Source organism: Salvelinus fontinalis, chromosome 34, assembly GCF_029448725.1.
Source record: "Salvelinus fontinalis isolate EN_2023a chromosome 34, ASM2944872v1, whole genome shotgun sequence".
Classification (NCBI taxonomy): Eukaryota; Metazoa; Chordata; class Actinopteri; order Salmoniformes; family Salmonidae; genus Salvelinus; species Salvelinus fontinalis.
Genome location: NC_074698.1, coordinates 35393243 through 35419016, shown reverse-complemented (window position 1 = coordinate 35419016; position 25774 = coordinate 35393243).

Below are 25774 nucleotides of genomic sequence, written 5' to 3'. Positions count from 1 at the left end.
CCAAAATTAAGGAAAGCTTTGACTATGTACAGACTCGGTGAGCATTGTCTTGCTATTGAGAAAGGCAGCTGCAGGCAGACCTGGCTATCAAGAGAAGACAGGCTATGTGCACACTGCCCACAAAATGAGGTGGAAACTGAGCTGCACTTCCTAAACTCCTGCCAAATGTATGAACATATTAGAGACACATATTTCCCTCAGATTACACAGATCCACAAAGAATTCGTAAACAAATCCAATTTTGTTAAACTCTCATATCTACTGGGTGAAATACCACAGTGTGCAATCACAGCAGCAAGATTTGTGACCTGTTGCCACAAGAAAAGGGCAACCAGTGAAGAACAAACATCATTGTAAATACATCTTATATTTATGTTTATTTATTTTCCCTTTTGTACTTTAACCATTTGTACATCGTTACAACACTGTATATAAACCTAATATGACATTTGAAATGTCTTTATTCTTTTGGAACTTTTGTGAGTGTAATGTTTAATGTTGATTTTTTATTGTTTATTTCACTTTTGTTTATTATCTATTTCTCTTGCTTTGGCAATGTAAACATATGTTTCCCATACCAATGAAGCCCCTTAAATTGAATTGAAAGTAAAAGAGAGAGAGAGATACTCCAGGGATAGTAGTAGCAGGAATCACTGTATTTTGACTGTATTGTTTTCTTGTTTTATTTGTTCATGTATTAATTTCCCTTTTGTGACGAGCAGACTGGTTTGCTGTTGTACCACTAGGGGGACTCATGTCTTATGGACATTCATTTAAGCGGAAGGCTGGCTTTGCTTTGGATCACCTCTCCTGTGATAACAGAGGTGCTGTACACAACACAGCTTAGACCTGCCTTTAGTCCTTCAGTTACAGCTGTAGAGATCCTACAGGATAGAGACGGAGCATAGACCTGCCTTTAGTCCTTCAGTTACAGCTGTAGAGATCCTACAGGATAGAGACGGAGCATAGACCTGCCTTTAGTCCTTCAGTTACAGCTGTAGAGATCCTACAGGATAGAGACGGAGCATAGACCTGCCTTTAGTCCTTCAGTTACAGCTGTAGAGATCCTACAGGATAGAGACGGAGCATAGACCTGCCTTTAGTCCTTCAGTTACAGCTGTAGAGATCCTACAGGATAGAGACGGAGCATAGACCTGCCTTTAGTCCTTCAGTTACAGCTGTAGAGATCCTACAGGATAGAGACGGAGCATAGACCTGCCTTTAGTCCTTCAGTTACAGCTGTAGAGATCCTACAGGATAGAGACGGAGCATAGACCTGCCTTTAGTCCTTCAGTTACAGCTGTAGAGATCCTACAGGATAGAGACGGAGCATAGACCTGCCTTTAGTCCTTCAGTTACAGCTGTAGAGATCCTACAGGATAGAGACGGAGCATAGACCTGCCTTTAGTCCTTCAGTTACAGCTGTAGAGATCCTACAGGATAGAGACGGAGCATAGACCTGCCTTTAGTCCTTCAGTTACAGCTGGAGAGATCCTACAGGATAGAGACGGAGCATAGACCTGCCTTTAGTCCTTCAGTTACAGCTGTAGAGATCCTACAGGATAGAGACGGAGCATAGACCTGCCTTTAGTCCTTCAGTTACAGCTGGAGAGATTCTAAGGTAATAATACCGTAGGATATTCAGAGTCACAGCCCTAGTTACTGGAATCACAGCCCTAGTTACTGGAATCACAGCCCGAGTTACTGGAATCACAGCCCTAGTTACTGGAATCACAGCCCTAGTTACTGGAATCACAACCCTAGTTACTGGAATCACAGCCCTAGTTACTGGAATCACAGCCCGAGTTACTGGAATCACAGCTCGAGTTACTGGAATCACAGCCCTAGTTACTGGAATCACAGCCCTAGTTACTGGAATCACAGCCCTAGTTACTGGAATCACAGCCCGAGTTACTGGAATCACAGCCCGAGTTACTGGAATCACAGCCCGAGTTACTGGAATCACAGCCCAAGTTACTGGAATCACAGCCCGAGTTACTGGAATCACAGCCCGAGTTACTGGAATCACAGCCCAAGTTACTGGAATCACAGCCCGAGTTACTGGAATCACAGCCCGAGTTACTGGAATCACAGCCCAAGTTCCTGGAACTCCACGTGTTATTATATTTGCATATGATCAAGAAGAAAATGTGTTATTGTATCTCTTGATAATATCAATCCAAGAGACTCCGACACCAGAGGGTTGAATTAAGGACTTGGCTCCAGATATGGACACACTTTGTACCCTTTTCACACCATACTGAGCTGAACTATATTTTATTTTCATTGTCTTTCATGGTCCTTTTCAGCCCTGTTCCAGGAACTGTAGTGAATGTGTAATCAGGCCAGCTCAAAACAGCTTGGTTTGGCTTGGTGATCCATATGGGTCTCTTTCCTGTGTGTTAGGCCTGCAGCACGTCAGATGAGGACATATTGAAGGAACAGTCCCTAGCGACCAGGAGAGGAGACAGGTCAATATTGTCTCTGTTTGATGGGACATGCAATAGTCACTATCTTGATAGATTCATTGATTCCTACAGCAAGCAATGGTGGTATGCCTGTCGGTGGATGGGATATGAGGAGCAGTTTTCCAATGAACATGGAGAGATTTGATGTGTTTATTCACGTGCGTGTGCATGCATGTGTGTTTGCATGTGTGTGTTTGTTTGTGTGTGTTAGTGTGTGTGCCAATGTGCGTGTCTGCATGTATGTGTGTGTATGGTTGGGTTGGGAGGCAGCAGGTACCACCTTGACCTTCAGCAGGTCTCCTCCACCTCCACCTCTGGTTTGACCATCCACACTCCCAACTCCTGCTTGTCACCCCTGCCTGCAGCTCATCAATCCTCAGTGTCATCGTTACCACACTCCGGGCCATTGACATAATAACCATGACGTGAAGACGTGAAAATGATGAATGGGCTTTTCCGGTCAGGAAGCAGTGGTTGAGGTCAGAGACACTCCACACTCTTTCATCTCCACATCCATTTTTCACTTTCTTCCCTCTGCCATGGTTCTCTCCTTTTTTATCTCTCTCAGTGACTCTTGTCCCTCTCCATGTCTCTCTCTCTCCATCTCCATGTCTCTCTCTCTCCCTCTCCATGTCTCTCTCTCTCCCTCTCTCCCTATCCATGTCTCTCTCTCTCCCTCTCCATGTCTCTCTCTCTCCCTCTCCATGTCTCTCTCTCTCCATCTCCATGTCTCTCTCTCTCCCTCTCCATGTCTCTCTCTCTCCATCTCCATGTCTCTCTCTCTCCCTCTCCATGTCTCTCTCTCTCCCTCTCTATGTCTCTCTCTCTCCCTCTCCATGTCTCTCTCTCTCCCTCTCCATGTCTCTCTCTCTCCCTCTCTCCCTATCCATGTCTCTCTCTCTCCCTCTCCATGTCTCTCTCTCTCCCTCTCCATGTCTCTCTCTCTCCATCTCCATGTCTCTCTCTCTCCCTCTCCATGTCTCTCTCTCTCCATCTCCATGTCTCTCTCTCTCCCTCTCCATGTCTCTCTCTCTCCCTCTCCATGTCTCTCTCTCTCCCTCTCCATGTCTCTCTCTCTCCCTCTCTCCCTATCCATGTCTCTCTCTCTCCCTCTCTCTCCCTCTCCATGTCTCACTCTCTTACAAGCACCTCACCTCACGAGCCAAAATATAATCTTCCACCCACAAAAAGTTATCCAAATAACATGGGGCGAAAAGTTTTTGAATTTTCTCAAATTGCAGCTTATTTGATTATATAGTTAGAATGCAGTATGCTTCATATCCCCCTCCTCTCCAGGATTCTATAGTTAGAATGCAGTATGCTTCATATCCCCCTCCCCTCCGGATTCTATGTTAGAATGCAGTATGCTCATATCCCCTCCCCTCAGATTTATAGTTAGAATGCAGTATGCATCATATCCCCCTCCCCTCCAGGATTATATAGTTAGAATGCAGTATGCTTCATATCCCCCTCCTCTCCAGGATTCTATAGTTAGAATGCAGTATGCTTCATATCCCCCTCCCCTCCAGGATTCTATGGTTAGAATGCAGTATGCTTCATATCCCCCTCCCCTCCAGGATTCTATGGTTATAATGCAGTATGCTTCATATCCCCCTCCCCTCCAGGATTCTATAGTTAGAAAGCAGTATGCTTCATATCCCCCTCCCGTCCAGCTTTCTATAGTTATAATGCAGTATGCATCATATCCCCCTCCCCTCCATGATTCTATAGTTAGAATGCAGTATGCTTCATATCCCACTCCATGATTCTATAGTTAGAACGCAGTATGATTCATATCCCCCTCCCCTCCAGGAATCTATAGTTATAATGCAGTATGCATCATATCCCCCTCCCCTCCATGATTCTATAGTTAGAATGCAGTATGCTTCATATCCCACTCCATGATTCTATAGTTAGAACGCAGTATGATTCATATCCCCCTCCCCTCCAGGAATCTATAGTTAGAACGCAGTATGCTTCATATCCCCCTCACCTCCATGATTCTATAGTTAGAATGCAGTATGCTTCATATCCCCTCCCCTCCAGGATTCTATAGTTAGAATGCAGTATGATTCATATCCCCCTCCCCTCCATGATTCTATAGTGAGAATGCAGTATGCTTCATATCCCCTCCCCTCCAGGATTCTATAGTTAGAATGCAGTATGCATCATATCCCCCTCCATGATTCTATAATTAGAATGCAGTATGCTTCATATCCCCCTCCACTCCATGATTCTATAATTAGAATGCAGTATGCTTCATATCCCCCCATAGTCTAACCCTAACAACACCACAGTCTAACCCTAACAACCTCACAGTCTAACCCTAACATTACCACAGTCTAGCCCTAACATTACCACAGTCTAACCCTAACAATACCACAGTCTAACCCTAACAACCTCACAGTCTAACCCTAACAACACCACAGTCTAACCCTAACAACACCACAGTCTAACCCTAACAACCTCACAGTCTAACCCTAACAACACCACAGTCTAACCCTAACAACCTCACAGTCTAACCCTAACAACACCACAGTCTAACCCTAACAACACCACAGTCTAACCCTAATAACATCACAGTCTAACCCTAACAACCTCACAGTCTAACCCTAACAACACCACAGTCTAACCCTAACAACCTCACAGTCTAACCCTAACAACACCACAGTCTAACCCTAACAACCTAACAACATCACAGTCTAACCCTAACAACACCACAGTCTAACCCTAACAACACCACAGTCTAACCCTAACAACACCACAGTCTAACCCTAACAACACCACAGTCTAACCCTAACAACACCACAGTCTAACCCTAACAACCTCACAGTCTAACCCTAACAACACCACAGTCTAACCCTAACATTACCACAGTCTAACCCTAACAACCTCACAGTCTAACCCTAACAACACCACAGTCTAACCCTAACAACCTCACAGTCTAACCCTAACAACACCACAGTCTAACCCTAACAACCTCACAGTCTAAACCTAACAACCTCACAGTCTAACCCTAACAACACCACAGTCTAACCCTAACAACCTCACAGTCTAACCCTAACAACACCACAGTCTAACCCTAACAACCTCACAGTCTAACCCTAACAACACCACAGTCTAACCCTAACAACCTCACAGTCTAACCCTAACAACACCACAGTCTAACCCTAACATTACCACAGTCTAACCCTAACAACCTCACAGTCTAACCCTAACAACACCACAGTCTAACCCTAATATTACCACAGTCTAACCCTAACAACCTCACAGTCTAACCCTAACAACACCACAGTCTAACCCTAACAACACCACAGTCTAACCCTAACAACCTCACAGTCTAGCCCTAACAACACCACAGTCTAACCCTAACAACCTCACAGTCTAGCCCTAACAACACCACAGTCTAACCCTAACAACCTCACAGTCTAACCCTAACAACACCACAGTCTAACCCTAACAACACCACAGCCTAGCCCTAAAAACACCACAGTCTAACCCTAACATTACCACAGTCTAGCCCTAACAACACCCCAGTCTAACCCTAACAACACCACAGTCTAACCCTAACAACACCACAGTCTAACCCTAACAACCTCACAGTCTAACCCTAACAACCTAACAACCTCACAGTCTAACCCTATCAACCTAACAACCTCACAGTCTAACCCTAACAACACCAGTCTAACCCTAACATCACCACAGTCTAACCCTAACATCACCACAGTCTAACCCTAACATCACCACAGTCTAACCCTAACATTACCACAGTCTAACCCTAACAACCTCACAGTCTAACCCTAACAACCTCACAGTCTAACCCTAACAACACCACAGTCTAACCCTAACAACCTAACAACACCACAGTCTAACCCTAACAACCTAACAACATCACAGTCTAACCCTAACAACCTAACAACCTCACAGTCTAACCCTAACAACACCACAGTCTAACCCTAACAACACCAGTCTAACCCTAACATCACCACAGTCTAACCCTAACAACACCACAGTCTAACCCTAACATCACCACAGTCTAACCCTAACATCACCACAGTCTAACCCTAACAACACCACAGTCTAACCCTAACAACCTAACAACACCACAGTCTAACCCTAACAACCTAACAACTTTACAGTCTAACCCTAACAACACCACAGTCTAACCCTAACAACACCACAGTCTAGCCCTAACAACACCACAGTCTAACCCTAACAACACCACAGTCTAACCCTAACAACACCACAGTCTAGCCCTAACAATACCACCACAGTCTAACCCTAACAACACCACAGTCTAACCCTAACAACACCACCACAGTCTAACCCTAACAACACCACAGTCTAACCCTAACAACCTCACAGTCTAACCCTAACAACACCACAGTCTAACCCTAACAATACCACAGTCTAACCCTAACAACACCACAGTCTAACCCTAACAACACCACAGTCTAACCCTAACAACACCACAGTCTAACCCTAACAACACCACAGTCTAACCCTAACAATACCACAGTCTAACCCTAACAATACCACAGTCTAACCCTAACAACACCACAGTCTAACCCTAACATCACCACAGTCTAACCCTAACAACACCAAAGTCTAACCCTAACAACACCACAGTCTAACCCTAACAGCCTCACAGTCTAACCCTAACAACCTCACAGTCTAACCCTAACAGCCTCACAGTCTAACCCTAACAACACCACAGTCTAACCCTAACAACACCACAGTCTAACCCTAACAACACCACAGTCTAACCCTAACAACACCACAGTCTAACCCTAACAACACCACAGTCTAACCCTAACAACCTCACAGTCTAACCCTAACAACATCACAGTCTAACCCTAACATTCTAACAACATCACAGTCTAACCCTAACAACCTCACAGTCTAACCCTAACAACCTCACAGTCTAACCCTAACAACACCACAGTCTAACCCTAACAACACCACAGTCTAACCCTAACATCACCACAGTCTAACCCTAACATTACCACAGTCTAACCCTAACAACCTAACAACACCACAGTCTAACCCTAACAACACCACAGTCTAACCCTAACAACACCACAGTCTAACCCTAACATCACCACAGTCTAACCCTAACATTACCACAGTCTAACCCTAACAACACCACAGTCTAACCCTAACAACCTCACAGTCTAACCCTAACAACACCACAGTCTAACCCTAACAACACCACAGTCTAACCCTAACAATACCACAGTCTAACCCTAACAACCTCACAGTCTAACCCTAACATTACCACAGTCTAACCCTAACAACACCACAGTCTAACCCTAACAACCTCACAGTCTAACCCTAACAACCTCACAGTCTAACCCTAACAACACCACAGTCTAACCCTAACAACACCACAGTCTAACCCTAACAACACCACAGTCTAACCCTAACAACACCACAGTCTAACCCTAACAACACCACAGTCTAACCCTAACAACACCACAGTCTAACCCTAACAACACCACAGTCTAACCCTAACAACCTCACAGTCTAACCCTAACAACACCACAGTCTAACCCTAACAACCTAACAACACCACAGTCTAACCCTAACAACCTCACAGTCTAACCCTAACAACCTCACAGTCTAACCCTAACAACACCACAGTCTAACCCTAACAACCTAACAACACCACAGTCTAACCCTAACAACACCACAGTCTAACCCTAACAACCTAACAACACCACAGTCTAACCCTAACAACCTCACAGTCTAACCCTAACAACACCACAGTCTAACCCTAACAACACCACAGTCTAACCCTAACATCACCACAGTCTAACCCTAACATTACCACAGTCTAACCCTAACAACACCACAGTCTAACCCTAACAACACCACAGTCTAACCCTAACAATACCACAGTCTAACCCTAACAACCTCACAGTCTAACCCTAACATTACCACAGTCTAACCCTAACAACCTAACAACACCACAGTCCAACCCTAACAACCTCACAGTCTAACCCTAACAACCTCACAGTCTAACCCTAACAACACCACAGTCTAACCCTAACAACACCACAGTCTAACCCTAACAATACCACAGTCTAACCCTAACAACCTCACAGTCTAACCCTAACATTACCACAGTCTAACCCTAACAACACCACAGTCTAACCCTAACAACCTCACAGTCTAACCCTAACAACCTCACAGTCTAACCCTAACAACACCACAGTCTAACCCTAACAACCTAACAACACCACAGTCTAACCCTAACAACACCACAGTCTAACCCTAACAACCTAACAACACCACAGTCTAACCCTAACAACCTCACAGTCTAACCCTAACAACACCACAGTCTAACCCTAACAACACCACAGTCTAACCCTAACATCACCACAGTCTAACCCTAACATTACCACAGTCTAACCCTAACAACACCACAGTCTAACCCTAACAACACCACAGTCTAACCCTAACAATACCACAGTCTAACCCTAACAACCTCACAGTCTAACCCTAACATTACCACAGTCTAACCCTAACAACCTAACAACACCACAGTCCAACCCTAACAACCTCACAGTCTAACCCTAACAACCTAACAACACCACAGTCTAACCCTAACAACCTCACAGTCTAACCCTAACAACACCACAGACTAACCCTAACAACCTCACAGTCTAACCCTAACAACACCACAGTCTAACCCTAACAACACCACAGTCTAACCCTAACATCACCCCAGTCTAACCCTAACAACACCACAGTCTAACCCTAACAACACCACAGTCTAACCCTAACAACACCACAGTCTAACCCTAACAACCTCACAGTCTAACCCTAACAACACCCCAGTCTAACCCTAACAACACCACAGCCTAACCCTAACAACCTCACAGTCTAACCCTATCAACCTAACAATACCACAGTCTAACCCTAACAACCTCACAGTCTAACCCTAACATCACCACAGTCTAACCCTAACAACACCACAGTCTAACCCTAACAACACCACAGTCTAACCCTAACAACCTCACAGTCTAATCCTAACAACACCACAGTCTAGCCCTAACATTACCACAGTCTAACCCTAACAATACCACAGTCTAACCCTAACAACCTCACAGTCTAACCCTAACAACACCACAGTCTAACCCTAACAACACCACAGTCTAACCCTAACAACACCACAGTCTAGCCCTAACATTACCACAGTCTAACCCTAACAACCTCACAGTCTAACCCTAACAACACCACAGTCTAGCCCTAACATTACCACAGTCTAACCCTAACAATACCACAGTCTAACCCTAACAACACCACAGTCTAACCCTAACAACACCACAGTCTAACCCTAACAACACCACAGTCTAACCCTAACAACACCACAGTCTAACCCTAACAACCTCACAGTCTAACCCTAACAACACCCCAGTCTAACCCTAACAACACCACAGCCTAACCCTAACAACCTCACAGTCTAACCCTATCAACCTAACAATACCACAGTCTAACCCTAACAACCTCACAGTCTAACCCTAACATCACCACAGTCTAACCCTAACAACACCACAGTCTAACCCTAACAACACCACAGTCTAACCCTAACAACCTCACAGTCTAACCCTAACAACACCACAGTCTAGCCCTAACATTACCACAGTCTAACCCTAACAATACCACAGTCTAACCCTAACAACCTCACAGTCTAACCCTAACAACACCACAGTCTAACCCTAACAACACCACAGTCTAACCCTAACAACACCACAGTCTAGCCCTAACATTACCACAGTCTAACCCTAACAACCTCACAGTCTAACCCTAACAACACCACAGTCTAGCCCTAACATTACCACAGTCTAACCCTAACAATACCACAGTCTAACCCTAACAACACCACAGTCTAACCCTAACAACACCACAGTCTAACCCTAACAACACCACAGTCTAACCCTAACAACACCACAGTCTAACCCTAAAAACCTCACAGTCTAACCCTAACAACACCACAGTCTAACCCTAACAACACCACAGTCTAGCCCTAACAACACCACAGTCTAACCCTAACAACCTCACAGTCTAACCCTAATAACACCACAGTCTAACCCTAACAACCTCACAGTCTAGCCCTAACATTACCACAGTCTAACCCTAACAACACCACAGTCTAACCCTAACAACCTCACAGTCTAGCCCTAACATTACCACAGTCTAACCCTAACATTACCACAGTCTAACCCTAACAACACCACAGTCTAGCCCTAACATTGCCACAGTCTAACCCTAACAATACCACTGTCTTTTCAAATAGAACATTGTATTGAATGTACGGAACATTTATTCTTCACAATACCCATCTACAACAAGTAGGTCTTGAACAAAGCCTGTCACATATATTGTCCTCTTAAAACCTCTTTAAAACTGTCACATGTTCACTGCATGTCCAGGAGCATGAACATAGTATGTACAGTGTATCAATTGGCCTCAACCCTCAAGATCATTGTCAAATGTAGGGCCTGGTCTAGTCAAGAAATAGGACAACATAGCGGAGTGGAGGGGACAATTGTCTCCATATCAGACTTGTTTGGTCCATGCCGTCACATCACCAACACCAACCAAGAGTTACAGTGATCCGAGGGACCTTTTGTCCACCAGTCATTGTTGTGGCCTGCCTACCCATCGCATACCCATTCTATGGCGGACAATGCTGTCCATTGAGCTTATATGAATTGCTGCAGTTTATTGGTTGTTGATCTGAATGGGAGTCTTACACTGTTCCAGGAGATGTTGCATTTTTTTAATGTTCATGGACAAAATGGTCAGTCTTGATTTGCTATGTGATGTTGACAGGTTGGCGTTTCTACTGAAGTCAAAGTCCAACGTCCCAAGGCAGTAGGACTAATAATAATGCTGTGTCGTCATCAGCTATTTAAACTTCTGTGTTGTCGTGTTATGCGTGTTAGAGTGGCTGGGAACATGAAATATTCTCACTAGCATATATTTTTTTCAAAAATAATTGTCCTCTACTTTTTAAGTCACCAGTTGCCACTGGCTACATGCTAATGTTTGACAATATGCGGGCTCCCGATTGGCGCAGCAGTCTAAGGCACTGCATCTCAGTGCTAGAGGCATCACTATAGACCCTGGTTCAATTCCAGGCAGTATCACAACTGACCGTGATTGGGAGTCCCATAGGGCGGCGCACAATTGGCTCAGCGTCGTCCGGGTAGGCCGTCATTGTAAGTAAGAATTTGTTCTTAACTGACTTGCCTAGTTAAACAAAGAGTATTCTTTTTTAAAGATAATACTGTAAATGTTAAAAGTCTGTCACTCTCAAATTACTCTTAAGAAATGTTGCTTTAAAAAGTGTTAAAGTCAAAGAGATGTTCCTAGTTAAATATTGAGTGTCTCACTTGTTTTGAAGCTGTTGGATAGCAGTTTAGGGTGTATTACTTACCACATGTTTAGGAGTTGCACCAGCTCTAAGCTGTCCTCCAGAATGTTCCTGTCTGAGCCCCTACTGACTGCCAGTATAGCTGTAATGAACTAGTCCCTTGTCTGTATGTGCCCCTGGGGCAGAGCAGTAGTGGTAGATAGTTAGGAGATTTAAGCATCCTTTGTTAGCGGGGGCAACTTCTTCTTCGGCTCCACAGCAACAAGATCACTGGGTTCAACATGTCAGTAACATATCTTTACCAAAGAAACGTGGGAAGAACACAGAGAAACAAATGACTTGAATTACATCATGGTCAGGCTGTAACCTCTGTTTACCCTGAAGAGTCTATTGGTTCAATCTAAGTAACATATTACAAAACTCCCCATCGGAATCTGTCAGTTTAAGCTGTTGGCCTTCCGCATCTGAGGTGGAAGCCGATGTATTGTGGCCCCTCGGTGGAAAGGGGAGACTGTAGCCAACACAACAGTGGTCTCCGTTTTGCTCTATGACCCCCACAAGTTTTACGGGACTTATCTGAATTTGGTTAACGCTGACGTTCCAACTTCTGTCTTTAGCGTCCGAACTGTTTGAGATACAAACTAATATCACCCCACTATGGAAAGACGAGACATTATTTTAAAACAAATCACAACAGAATTAAAAAAGAAGAAGGAAGCTGGACCTCAAATAATAAGTTGACCTACAGAAACGTCCATGGACACTATTAAATATGCAAATCATGTTAAGTAGCCTAATAATGAACACGTGGACGGATGTGAAAACAGATTTGTATTTATCGTAATTGATCTATTATGTTTCTAAAACGTGATTTTTTTTTTTTCATAAACATTATTTTCAACAAAAACTAAAAAAGGAAAGAGGAGACTCTCATGAACACAACGGAGTTCTCTGTTTTTCCCACAAGTGTCACGGGACTCGTCTGAAGGTAACCCATACAAACACATGGAGGTAGTATTGTGCCCCCAAAAATACGGGGTTAAATATGTTTTAAAAAGATATATAGATATCGATATAGATATAGGACACACACTTAAAAACCTTATTCCTTATGATACATGTTTTTACTGTCTTGTTGCCATGTAGAAATGTCTTTCTATGGGCTGTAGTAAAAAAGGCCACTAATTTTAAATATTTATTTTTGCGATATGTAAGGTGTCCTAAAATTAAAAATCAAAGAGTTAAATTATCCATGGTATGACCATCTTAAAACAATTGCATATGTCAGCGTAGTAGAGATGGAGGATTGCACCCACACTATGTTAGTTTTCCAGTGTTGACCTGGCTAGGTTCTAGGTAACATTGAGCATTGAAATGAGTCTTCTGCTGCAAGGGTTTAACATTAGTCTAGCATCAGGTTCATAAACATTAAAGCCAGGTTGACTACATCGACCATGATCCTTTGCTAGTTATAGCCACTTTCACCATGATCCTTAGCGATTATTTGGTGCCATTCAGCAATATAACGTGCTTCAAATTAAAATACTTCTGGCTTCACGCACCATCGGGGGTTTTTCAGAGGAATACATGGATGATGTCAGCACTATCACTATCTACTGTTTGGGAATGTCTATGGGCTGGACCCAGCGGGAACCCATGACCCTTGACACTTCAAGCACCATGCTCTACCAACTAAGCCACACAGGAAGCACATGGTTAAGGCAATTGGGTAGCGCTTCACATTAGAGCGTGGACCAAAGTGGTAACAACATGGTAATAGTATAGTAACAAGATATAGTTACTCACAATTGTTGTAAGATGGTCATAACATGGATCATTTAGCTATTTGATTTGGAATTTTAGGAAACCTGTAGGTATAAAAGAAAAATATGAAACATTGAATGTGGCCTTACTACTAATAGCCCTTATAAACACATTGAATGTGGTCTTACTACTATTAGCCCATATAAACACATTGAATGTGGTCTTACTACTATTAGCCCTTATAAACACATTGAATGTGGTCTTACTACTATTAGCCCTTATAAACACATTGAATGTGGTCTTACTACTATTAGCCCTTATAAACACATTGAATGTGGTCTTACTACTATTAGCCCTTATAAACACATTGAATGTGGCCTTACTACTATTAGCCCTTATAAACACATTGAATGTGGTCTTACTACTATTAGCCCTTATAAACACATTGAATATGGTCTTACTACTATTAGCCCTTATAAACACATTGAATGTGGTCTTACTACTATTAGCCCTTATAAACACATTGAATGTGGTCTTACTACTATTAGCCCTTATAAACACATTGAATGTGGTCTTACTACTATTAGCCCATATAAACACATTGAATGTGGTCTTACTACTATTAGCCCTTATAAACACATTGAATGTGGTCTTACTACTATTAGCCCTTATAAACACATTGAATGTGGTCTTACTACTATTAGCCCTTATAAACACATTGAATGTGGTCTTACTACTATTAGCCCTTATAAACACATTGAATGTGGCCTTACTACTATTAGCCCTTATAAACACATTGAATGTGGTCTTACTACTATTAGCCCTTATAAACACATTGAATGTGGTCTTACTACTATTAGCCCTTATAAACACATTGAATGTGGTCTTACTACTATTAGCCCTTATAAACACATTGAATGTGGCCTTACTACTATTAGCCCTTATAAACACATTGAATGTGGTCTTACTACTATTAGCCCTTATAAACACATTGAATGTGGTCTTACTACTATTAGCCCTTATAAACACATTGAATGTGGTCTTACTACTATTAGCCCTTATAAACACATTGAATGTGGTCTTACTACTATTAGCCCTTATAAACACATTGAATGTGGCCTTACTACTATTAGCCCTTATAAACACATTGAATGTGGTCTTACTACTATTAGCCCTTATAAACACATTGAATAACACATTCATACACGGCAAAACAGAACCTTGGTTCCCTTAAAAACCTATTGATTCATTTTATTTTTTTACCAGTCTGTACTGCCTTACCTTCAGACGAGTCTCGTGAAGCTTGTGGCGTTGTAGAGCAAAACGGAGATCACGTCCGTTTTCACGAGAGTCTTTCAATGGTGTGTAGCTCAAACCTTTCGGACTTGACTTGTTTGTTAGAAGACCTGTTCAGAGTTGGGGTGCCGGCGTCAGTGACTTGAGACGAGTCCCGTGAAGCTTCTGGGTGTCGCGGTCGTGAGAGTCTCAGATTTCTAGAACTGGGTCCAAAGACTTTCTAGCCCAAACGTTGGGATGCTACAGATGTTTTTGCGTGTCCTAGTCTGACAAACACCGCTGTAGCTCTGCCACCTTCCACCACCGGTGTGGAAGGCCGACATGGGCGGATGCGGTGGATTGAGACACAGCCAATGTAAAAATGTCATCTCCAGTTTAAACAGAAGGATTTTGATGGGGATTTTTTTTATTATGCCAATTAGATTTCTGGACATCAAAATAATTATGTAAATCTTAACACATCTATTTCATCCATCCATATTCCCTCACCCAGATCCCCTCCCTCTCTCTCTCATTTTACATATTCCCTCACCCAGATCCCTCCCTCTCTCTCTCATTTTACATATTCCCTCAACCAGATCCCCTCCCTCTCTCTCTCATTTTACCTATTCCCTCACCCAGATCCCCTCCCTCTCTCTCTCATTTTACATATTCCCTCACCCAGATCCCCTCCCTCTCTCTCTCATTTGACCTATTCCCTCACCCAGATCCCCTACCTCTCTCTCTCATGTTACATATTCCCTCACCCAGATCCACTCCCTCTCTCTCTCATTTTACATATTATACACATGCTCCCTACGTCCTCTGGTCTGCCTGCTCCCTCCATCCTCTGGTCTGCCTGCTCCCTCCATCCTCTGGTCTGCCTGCTCCCTCCATCCTCTGGTCCGCCTGCTCCCTCTGCCCTCTGGTCCACCTGCTCCCTCTATCCTCTGGTCTGCCTGCTCCCTCTGCCTTCTGGTCCACCTGCTCCCTCTGCCTTCTGGTCCACCTGCTCCCTCTGCCTTCTGGTCCACCTGCTCCCTCTATCCTCTGGTCTGCCTGCTCCCTCTGCCTTCTGGTCCACCTGCTCCCTCTGCCCTCTGGTCCACCTGCTCCCTCTGCCTTCTGGTCCACCTGCTCCCTCTGCCCTCTGGTCCACCTGCTCCCTCTGCCTTCTGGTCCACCTGCTCCCTCTGCCTTCTGGTCCACCTGCTCCCTCTGCCCTCTGGTCTGCCTGCTCCCTCTGCCCTCTGGTCCACCTGCTCCCTCTGCCTTCTGGTCTGCCTGCTCCCTCCATCCTCTGGTCTGCCTGCTCCCTCTGCCCTCTGGTCTGCCTGCTCCCTCTGCCCTCTGGTCCACCTGCTCCCTCTGTCCTCTGGTCTGCCTGCTCCCTCTGGTCTGCCTGCTCCCTCTGTCCTCTGGTCCGCCTGCTCCCTCCATCCTCTGGTCTGCCTGCTCCCTCTGCCCTCTGGTCTGCCTGCTCCCTCTATCCTCTGGTCCACCTGCTCCCTCTATCCTCTGGTCTGCCTGCTCCCTCCATCCTGTGGTCTGCCTGCTCCCTCCGTCCTCTGGTCTGCCTGCTCCCTCCGTCCTCTGGTCTGCCTGCTCCCTCTGCCCTCTGGTCTGCCTGCTCCCTCTATCCTCTGGTCCACCTGCTCCCTCTATCCTCTGGTCTGCCTGCTCCCTCTATCCTCTGGTCTGCCTGCTCCCTCCATCCTCTGGTCTGCCTGCTCCCTCTGTCCTCTGGTCTGCCTGCTCCCTCTGTCCTCTGGTCTGCCTGCTCCCTCTGCCCTCTGGTCCACCTGCTCCCTCTGCCCTCTGGTCCGCCTGCTCCCTCCATCCTCTGGTCTGCCTGCTCCCTCCATCCTCTGGTCTGCCTGCTCCCTCCATCCTCTGGTCCGCCTGCTTCCGCTGCCCTCTGGTCTGCCTGCTCCCTCTGGTCTGCCTGCTCCCTCTGCCCTCTAGTCCGCCTGCTCCCTCTGGTCTGCCTGCTCCCTCTGCCCTCTGGTCCGCCTGCTCCCTCTGGTCTGCCTGCTCCCTCTGGTCCGCCTGCTCCCTCTGCCCTCTGGTCTGCCTGCTCCCTCTGGTCCGCCTGCTCCCTCTGGTCTGCCTGCTCCCTCTGCCCTCTGGTCTGCCTGCTCCCTCTAGTCTGCCTGCTCCCTTCATCCTCTGGCCTGCCTGCTCCCCATGTCACATCCTACGTCCTCTGGGTGGAAGACAGAACTGAGGAACATGGACGGTCGGTTTCACTTTAAATAAACAACAACTAGGTTTAATGAAGCCTTCATAGACCCTTTATAATGCATATATACTGTTTATAGATGCTTTACCAGGTATTCATGTAAAAGGTGTTGTAACAGGACCTTAAAGGGTTTGGGCTGCAGCCCGACACCGGTACACTTATGACAACATCCAGCTCAAGTGCAGGGCGCGAAATTCAAAATATATATTTTTTTAAATATTTAACTTTCACACATTAACAAGTCCAAGACACCAGATGAAAGGTGCACATCTTGTGAATCAAGCCAACATGTCCGATTTTTAAAATGTTTTACAGGGAAGACACAATATGTAAATCTATTAGCTAACCACGTTAGCAAAAGACACCAATATTCTTACTCCATCAGTTTATGACTCCATCAGTAGCTATCACAAATTCGGCCAAATAAAGATATAAATAGCCACTAACCAAGAAACAACCTCATCAGATGACAGTCTGATAACATATTTATTGTATAGCATATGTTTTTTTCGAAAAATTTGCATATTTCAGGTATAAATCATAGTTTACATTTCAGCAACAATCAGAAATTGCACCGAAAGCAGCCATAATATTCACAGACACCAACGTCAAATACCTAATTACTCATCATAAAACATTTCTGAAAAATACATAGTGTACAGCAATTGAAAGACAGGCATCTTGTGATTCTAGACAATATTTCCGATTTATTAAATGTTTTCCAGCGCAAACAAAATGTAGCGTGATATTAGCGTAGCCACAATAGCCAGAAACACTTGGGCGCCCACGACCAGTCAACATGCACGACAGATATTAGAAATAGCATCATAAAATGTTTCTTACTTTTGGTGATCTTGGTTTAGAGCTTGGTTTAACCATCATACCCCATCAGAACCCAAAATATAAGCTTGTTTTACACCAATGTTTGAAACCTAAGCAAATGTAAACCAACACTGCATAGCCTCAAAACTTGGTTAAAACTTTTATATCATGGATGGTCAGTCCCACTATGAATTTGATAGTGATGACATTTTCCAGCTCCATCCCTCAGCTTTCTAACAAAACAGTGGTGGGGAGGATGCTTTGTCATTGTTTCAGCTGCTAATTGGCCCTTTAATCTGGCACTTTGCCATATGTGGCATGCGTGAAAATATATCTCTGCACAGAGATTTAAAAAAACATCAGTGTGCATATTAAAAAGATGCAATATGCAACATAGTTTGTGAGGTGATGCATGGATTCTTTGCTCTTTCCACCACTGGATTCAGAACAGGCAGTGTAGACATACCGGTACAGGCCTAGACACGTGAATGTTTTAGATGGAGGCTGGTTCTCTTGCTACTACTAGTCTATTGAAGCATCCCGCCAATGATCTGGGGTTGTTAAAGTTTTATCTTTGGCAGGACACCGCTGGCTTGTCAGGTTGTGGAGAGGGAAAACGATATGGTGCATTTAAAGATCTATAAAAATGCTCCTCCATCTTTGGGAGCCGTATTAGCTCAGACGTTGAAATACGACTCATCACTTTTATGTCTGAAACGCAATTGGCCATTGGGATTTGAAATTAATCTGACAGAGGGGCCCATCTGCTGCAGAGGCCTGTTGGCCATTGTGAACACTGATTCTATCTTTGCGAGGGACATTTTTAATTGGGCACTTCATGCGAACAGCATATACGTGTCACATAAACGTACCTGTTGGTATGACTTTTATGCTGGATCTGGTGAGGGGAGTTCCTTACTAATCAGTGACCTTAATTCATCAATCAAGTACAAGGGAGGAGCAAAAACCCACAGACACTCGGCCTTCCGTGGAATGAGTTTGACACCTGTGTTGTACACATTCAATCAATATTTGTTTTCAAATGGATTTAGCTGCAAAACTACAACATTTCAGGGATTGGCAAATGTTTTTTTGTTGCTTTTGGAACTCAGTCAGGGTCTCAATTTCCTGTTGCAAGTTAGAATAGTAGGTGCAATGTACTGTTGCAAGTTAGAATAGTAGGTGCAATTTCCTGTTGCAAGTTAGAATAGTAGGTGCAATTTCCTGTTGCAAGTTAGAATAGTAGGTGCAATTTGGAAATGTGGTTTTGTGCATCAGCAGTTTGTTATGTCAGTCAATTAGTCCAACGGTCAGCTATCTGAACATTGTAGTCATGGTGTAATTACCGGCCGGGGGCCCACTTGAATTTGTTAGTCAGTCTCACTCAGATATCATATTAAAAACTGCAAACATTTCTCTCCACCCTATGGCAAAATGTGTAGAATTGCAGGAAATGAGCTGTAAAACTGAATTCACATTTGCCTTGGACTCTAAGTATTATTCTCCCTGTGGTCTTTTGAGCTCCAATGAGAGGGGAAGTGTTCTGTTTGAGGACTGGGCCAGTGGGCTTGCTATGCTGAGAATGTGTCTCCTCATTGATCAGTCATCACAGACCAGTCTATCAGTCAGCAGCTCCTTTTTACTGCACTGGCCAGCTGGGCTAGATATCTATGTAATGAGGGCTGGAAGTTGGGAACGCTCCAGGCTGTTGCACACCATGTTAATAATATATTTATATACTTTATATATTATTTATTTCATTATATCATTAATTCACAAACACTTCATTTGGATAGTCCCAAGTAGATGTTCTGTAGATGTTCACTAACTGTCAACAACATTTCAAAAAACTATCCACTAACCCTAGCCTTAACCCTTAACCTAGCCCTTATTCTAAACCTAACCCTAACCCTAACCTTAGCAAGCAGTTGCTGGTCAACAGATAGTTTGTTGATAGTATAACCATCTGTAGATCATCTATATGGGACTATCCATAGCGTATAGTATACTATAGTATACTATAGACTATAGTGTGACCTTTATTTCTGGTCGTATGTGACTCTTTTGGCCACTCAGTTTTGTCTGACTGGGAGATTTCAAAATCAAATCAAATGTTATGTGTCACATGCGCGGAATACAACAGGTGTAGACCTTACCGTGAATTGCTTACTTACAAGCCCTTAACCAACAATGCAGTTTTAAGAAAAATCAGATTTAAGAAAATATTTACTAAATAAACTAAAGTAAAAAATAAAAGAGCAACAATAAAATAACAATAACGAGTCTATTTGCAGAGGGTACCGGTACCCGAGTCAATGTGCGGGGGTGCAGGTTAGTCGAGGTTATTGAGGTAATATGTACATGCAGGTAGGGGTAAAGTGACTATGCATGGACAATAAACAGCGAGTAGCAGCAGCGTAAAACAAAGTGTAGGGGTCAATGTAAACAGTCCGGGTAGCCATTTGATTAGCTGTTCAGCAGTCTTATGGCTTGGGGGGAGAAGCTGTTAAGAAGCCTTTTGGACCTAGACTTGGCGCTCCGGTACCGCTTGCCGTCTATGACTAGGGTGGCTGGATTCTTTGGCAATTTTTAGGGCCTTCCTCTGACACCGCCTGGTATAGAGGTCCTGGATGGCAGGAAGCTTGGCCCCAGTGATTTACTTGGCGGTACGCACTACCCTCTGTAGCGCCTTGCGGTCAGAGGCCGAGCATTTGCCATACCAGGCGGTGATGCAACCAGTCAGTATGCTCTCAATGGTGCAGCGGTATAACTTTTTGAGGATCTGAGGACCCATGCCAAATCTTTTCAATCTCTGAGGGAGAATAGGTATTGACGTGCCCTCTTCACGACTGTCTTGGTGTGTAGTCCAAGATCATCTGTCTAATTTGTGTGTCCTGGGTGTGCTTAAGCTAGATTGTGTCCACTGTAATTCTAAGGGTTTGAAGTGACTATTATCCATTTCAGACAGAGGATGTGGTATATACTGTACCTGTACAAAATGTTTGTAGGAGCCCCTTTCAAACAGCCCCTTATGTATCACTGATGTACAGGTATATGCCTTTATACAAATCAGTGGGTAACTGACAAATGAAGAGTGCTGCAGGGTGTTGTTTAACCATGGGTGCTTTTTGCGTTTAAAATTTGTGAGGTGTTAAACAATGGAAGTTTTAATGAATTTACCAGCAAAAAGCAGTGAACCATTCACACAGACCTGATAGCTGTATTTTGATGACAGGGTCTGTGAAAATGCAGGAGTCATGTCTAAGTCTTTAGGTGGGTTTTACCCCCTTGTTTTTTACCCCACTACCCTTTTCAGGTACACCAACAGCTGCTATAAAGAAGCAGGCCTGGTCAAACAGTGGGGTTTTGGTCTGTGTAGGAAAGGAAGATACTGCATGTTTACTTGACTATTGTGTCGTTATGCCTGTGCCCTGTGTTGTTTTGCGACTGCTGACTCAAGTGGATCCATCTCACGCTATTGGTTGGCATCTGGTTGCATTTCGCCCTACAGTCACCTCAAAATGATTGTCGCCATTTTCGACACAAGATATTTATTTAGACTGTTGTTCTTCAGGTTAGCTTTTTTCTGCCCATCCTGTCTTCTATCACGTTGACATTGCAACACACCTTGTCTCAATAGTTTTTAGATCATAATTCAGTCTCTCAGTTGGCAGTCCATTTGTAAGTGTAGCGTCTTTTGGCAGACTGTTACTGGCTTGACGCAATCAAGCCCCAATGAACAACAATCGCTCTTTAAAACGAGAAAAAAACTGAAAAGGTTACTTTTGAGATATTAATATGTTAAATGTTGAATAAATGAATGTGAAAAATGCTATTTCAGAAAGTAGTGTGTTAGAGCACACTATAAGGAGGATAATGAACCAATATGTTGTCTGTATCATGTACAGTTCACGGATCATAAGGTCTGACAGGAAGCATGTATAGGTCTAAAAAGGGCCTAAAATGGCCACTTTCATCCTGATTTTCAAAAGAAAACTGTGTGATACAAATGTAAATAGCATGTCAAACATCCTTTCTCCCAATGAAGGTTCTATGTGAGCATTGCTAGAACAATCTGAGATAGCAGAAATATTTTTGGCCTTTCCTGGCGTGGAATAGACCCTTTTCTCTCTTCCATCCCTTTAACATTGCAACACACCTTGTCTCAATAGTTTTTAGATCATAATTCAGTCTCTCAGTTGGCAGTCCATTTGTATGCGTGGCGTCTTTTGGCAGACTGTTACATGGCTTGACGCAATCAAGCCCCACTGAATAACAATCCCTCTTCAAAATGAGATTACCAGCAGTAAACATATTTTCCACTTGCCTATGAACAGAAATCATGTGATTTAATTTCACTATCAAATTGACGTAAGAGAAATCACAAACTATCTGAAAACTCCAAACCCGCTCACAATTGAATCCATTTAGGTTGGTCCCGCAGCACCAGTAGAGGGAAGTGGATAAAGGCCGGGGTTGTGTGAAATGAAATGAATGCGAGGCTATGTGAAAGGAGGAAGCCCAAAGGGGCTCCATGCAGCAATGGAGAGAGGCTTCTGTAGCAGAGATACTGGGTCTGTGTTAGTTAGCTCTGATCTGCATTATCTTCTGTGCCCAGTTTAGCCCATGTGATGTTTGTGCAGGGCCCCTGGAAACCTGCTGCAGCTGCACGGGGGTGAAAAATTGATCGCCTCACAAACTCCCTTTCTTCTCTCAAACAAGAGCTTTTAGTGACAACGGCCATCAGTCACATGACCACTGACCCCCCTATCACACCCCCCCCCCACCCCAACATCCATCTCCCAGAATGCACCCCTCTCAACCCCACCAACCACTGCAGATGTTGGGAACAGAACATGGAGAACAAGTTTAACGATGGAGCCTCAATACAGGCCCTGTGTGTCTTAAACCAACAACAGCTGTATCAGACAGCTGTGATTCAAATACATGTTACAGGAATTCTGTGCCTTAAGACTCAGCACACTTTGTGGCCAAGAGTTTGTTATGTTCGTAATACATATTTGAAACTGAAAACAAAACTAAATTAATGTACGTAATCGCACTTAGTTTTCAGTTGTGCACATGTGCATTGGATCCCACTTCTGACACCATGTGGGGTTCCAACAATGGCTGAATAAAACATCACACTTAGTGTCCTAGAGTAGTCACAGACTGAACTATAGTAGTCACAGACTGAGCTATAGTAGTCACAGACTGAGCTATAGTAGTCACAGACTGAACAATAGTAGTCACAGACTGAGCTATAGTAGTCACAGACTGAGCTATAGTAGTCACAGACTGAGCTATAGTAGTCACAGACTGAACTATAGTAGTCACAGACTGAGCTATAGTAGTCACAGACTGAACAATAGTAGTCACAGACTGAACTATAGTAGTCACAGACTGAACTATAGTAGTCACAGACTGAACGATAGTAGTCACAGACTGAACATTAGTAGTCACAGACTGAACTATAGTAGTCACAGACTGAGCTATAGTAGTCACAGACTGAACAATAGTAGTCACAGACTGAACTATAGTAGTCACAGACTGAACTATAGTAGTCACAGACTGAGCTATAGTAGTCACAGACTGAACATTAGTAGTCACTGACTGAACTATAGTAGTCACAGACTGAACTATAGTAGTCACAGACTGAACTATAGTAGTCACAGACTGAGCTATAGTAGTCACAGACTGAACAATAGTAGTCACAGACTGAACTATAGTAGTCACAGACTGAACTATAGTAGTCACAGACTGAGCTATAGTAGTCACAGACTGAACTATAGTAGTCACAGACTGAACTATAGTAGTCACAGACTGAACTATAGTAGTCACAGACTGAACTATAGTAGTCACAGACTGAACAATAGTAGTCACAGACTGAACTATAGTAGTCACAGACTGAACTATAGTAGTCACAGACTGAACAATAGTAGTCACAGACTGAACTATAGTAGTCACAGACTGAACTATAGTAGTCACAGACTGAACAATAGTAGTCACAGACTGAACTATAGTAGTCACAGACTGAACTATAGTAGTCACAGACTGAACAATAGTAGTCACAAACTGAACAATAGTAGTCACAGACTGAACTATAGTAGTCACAGACTGAACAATAGTAGTCACAGACTGAACAATAGTAGTCACAGACTGAACTATGGTAGTCACAGACTGAACAATAGTAGTCACAGACTGAACAATAGTAGTCACAGACTGAACTATGGTAGTCACAGACTGAACAATAGTAGTCACAGACTGAACTATAGTAGTCACAGACTGAGCTAGAGTAGTCACAGACTGAACTATAGTAGTCACAGACTGAACAATAGTAGTCACAGACTGAACTATAGTTGTCATGTTTTGTCTTTGATCATCATGTCTTGTCCCTGTGCTTCCCTCTGCTGGTCTTATTAGGTTCTTTCTCTCTTTCTATTTCTCTCTCTCCTCCTCCCTCTTTCCCTCTCCCGCTCTCTCTCTCTATCGTTCCGTTCTTGCTCCCAGCTGTTTCTCATTCTCCTAACGACCTCATTTACTCTTTCACACCTGTCCCCTATTTTGCCCTTTGATTAGAGTCCCTATTTCTCCCTCTGTTTTCCGCTTCTGTCTTTGTCGGATTCTTGTTTGAGGTTAGCTGCTCTGTGTCCTTGTTCCGCCCTGTTGTGTTTTTGCATTTGTCAGATGCTGCGTGTGAGCAGGTGTCTATGTCAGCTACGGTCTGTGCCTTCCTGAAGCGACCTGCAGTCTGGGGTCGCGTCTCCAGTCGTTCCTCTCTACTGACAAGAGGTTTTCAGTTTCCTGTTTTGGATTACCTTTGATATATCCAGGAACATCATTGTTTGTTTAAAACTGGAATAAAGACTCTGTTTCTATTACGTCGCTTTTGGGTCCTCCTTCATCAGCATAACAGAAGAATCCGACCCAGAATGGACCCAGCGACTACGGATTCTCTCAACACTGCCGTCAAGATCCAGGGAGCAATGCTCGGCAGACACGAGCAGGAATTGTCTGCTGCTCGTCATGCCGTTGAGACCCTGGCCGCTCAGGTCTCCGATCTCTCAGGACAGTTTCAGAGTCTTCGTCTCGTACCACAAGCTACTTCCTGGTCTTCCGAGTCTCCGGAACCTAGGGTTAATAATCCACCATGTTACTCTGGGCAGCCCACTGAGTGTCGCTCCTTTCTCACCCAGTGTGATATTGTGTTCTCTCTCCAGCCCAACACATATTCTGGAGAGAGAGCTCGGATCGCTTACGTCATATCACTCCTTACAGGTCGGGCTCGGGAGTGGGGCACAGCTATCTGGGAGGCAAGGGCTGAGTGTTCTAACGTTTATCAGAACTTTAAGGAGGAGATGATACGGGTCTTTGATCGTTCAGTTTTTGGGAAGGAGGCTTCCAGGGGTCTGGCTTCCCTATGTCAAGGTGATCGATCCATAACGGATTACTCTATAGAGTTTCGAACTCTTGCTGCATCCAGTGACTGGAACGAGCCGGCGTTGCTCGCTCGTTTTCTGGAGGGACTCCACGCTGAGGTTAAGGATGAGATTCTCTCCCGGGAGGTTCCTTCCAGCGTGGACTCTTTGATTGCACTCGCCATCCGCATAGAACGACGGGTAGATCTTCGTCACCGAGCTCGTGGAAGAGAGCTCGCGTTAACGGGGTTTCCCTTCTCCGCATCTCAACCATCTCCTTCCATCGGCTCAGAGACTGAGCCCATGCAGCTGGGAGGTATTCACATCTCGACTAAGGAGAGGGAACGGAGAATCACCAACCGCCTTTGCTTCTATTGCGGTTCTGCTGGACATTTTGTCA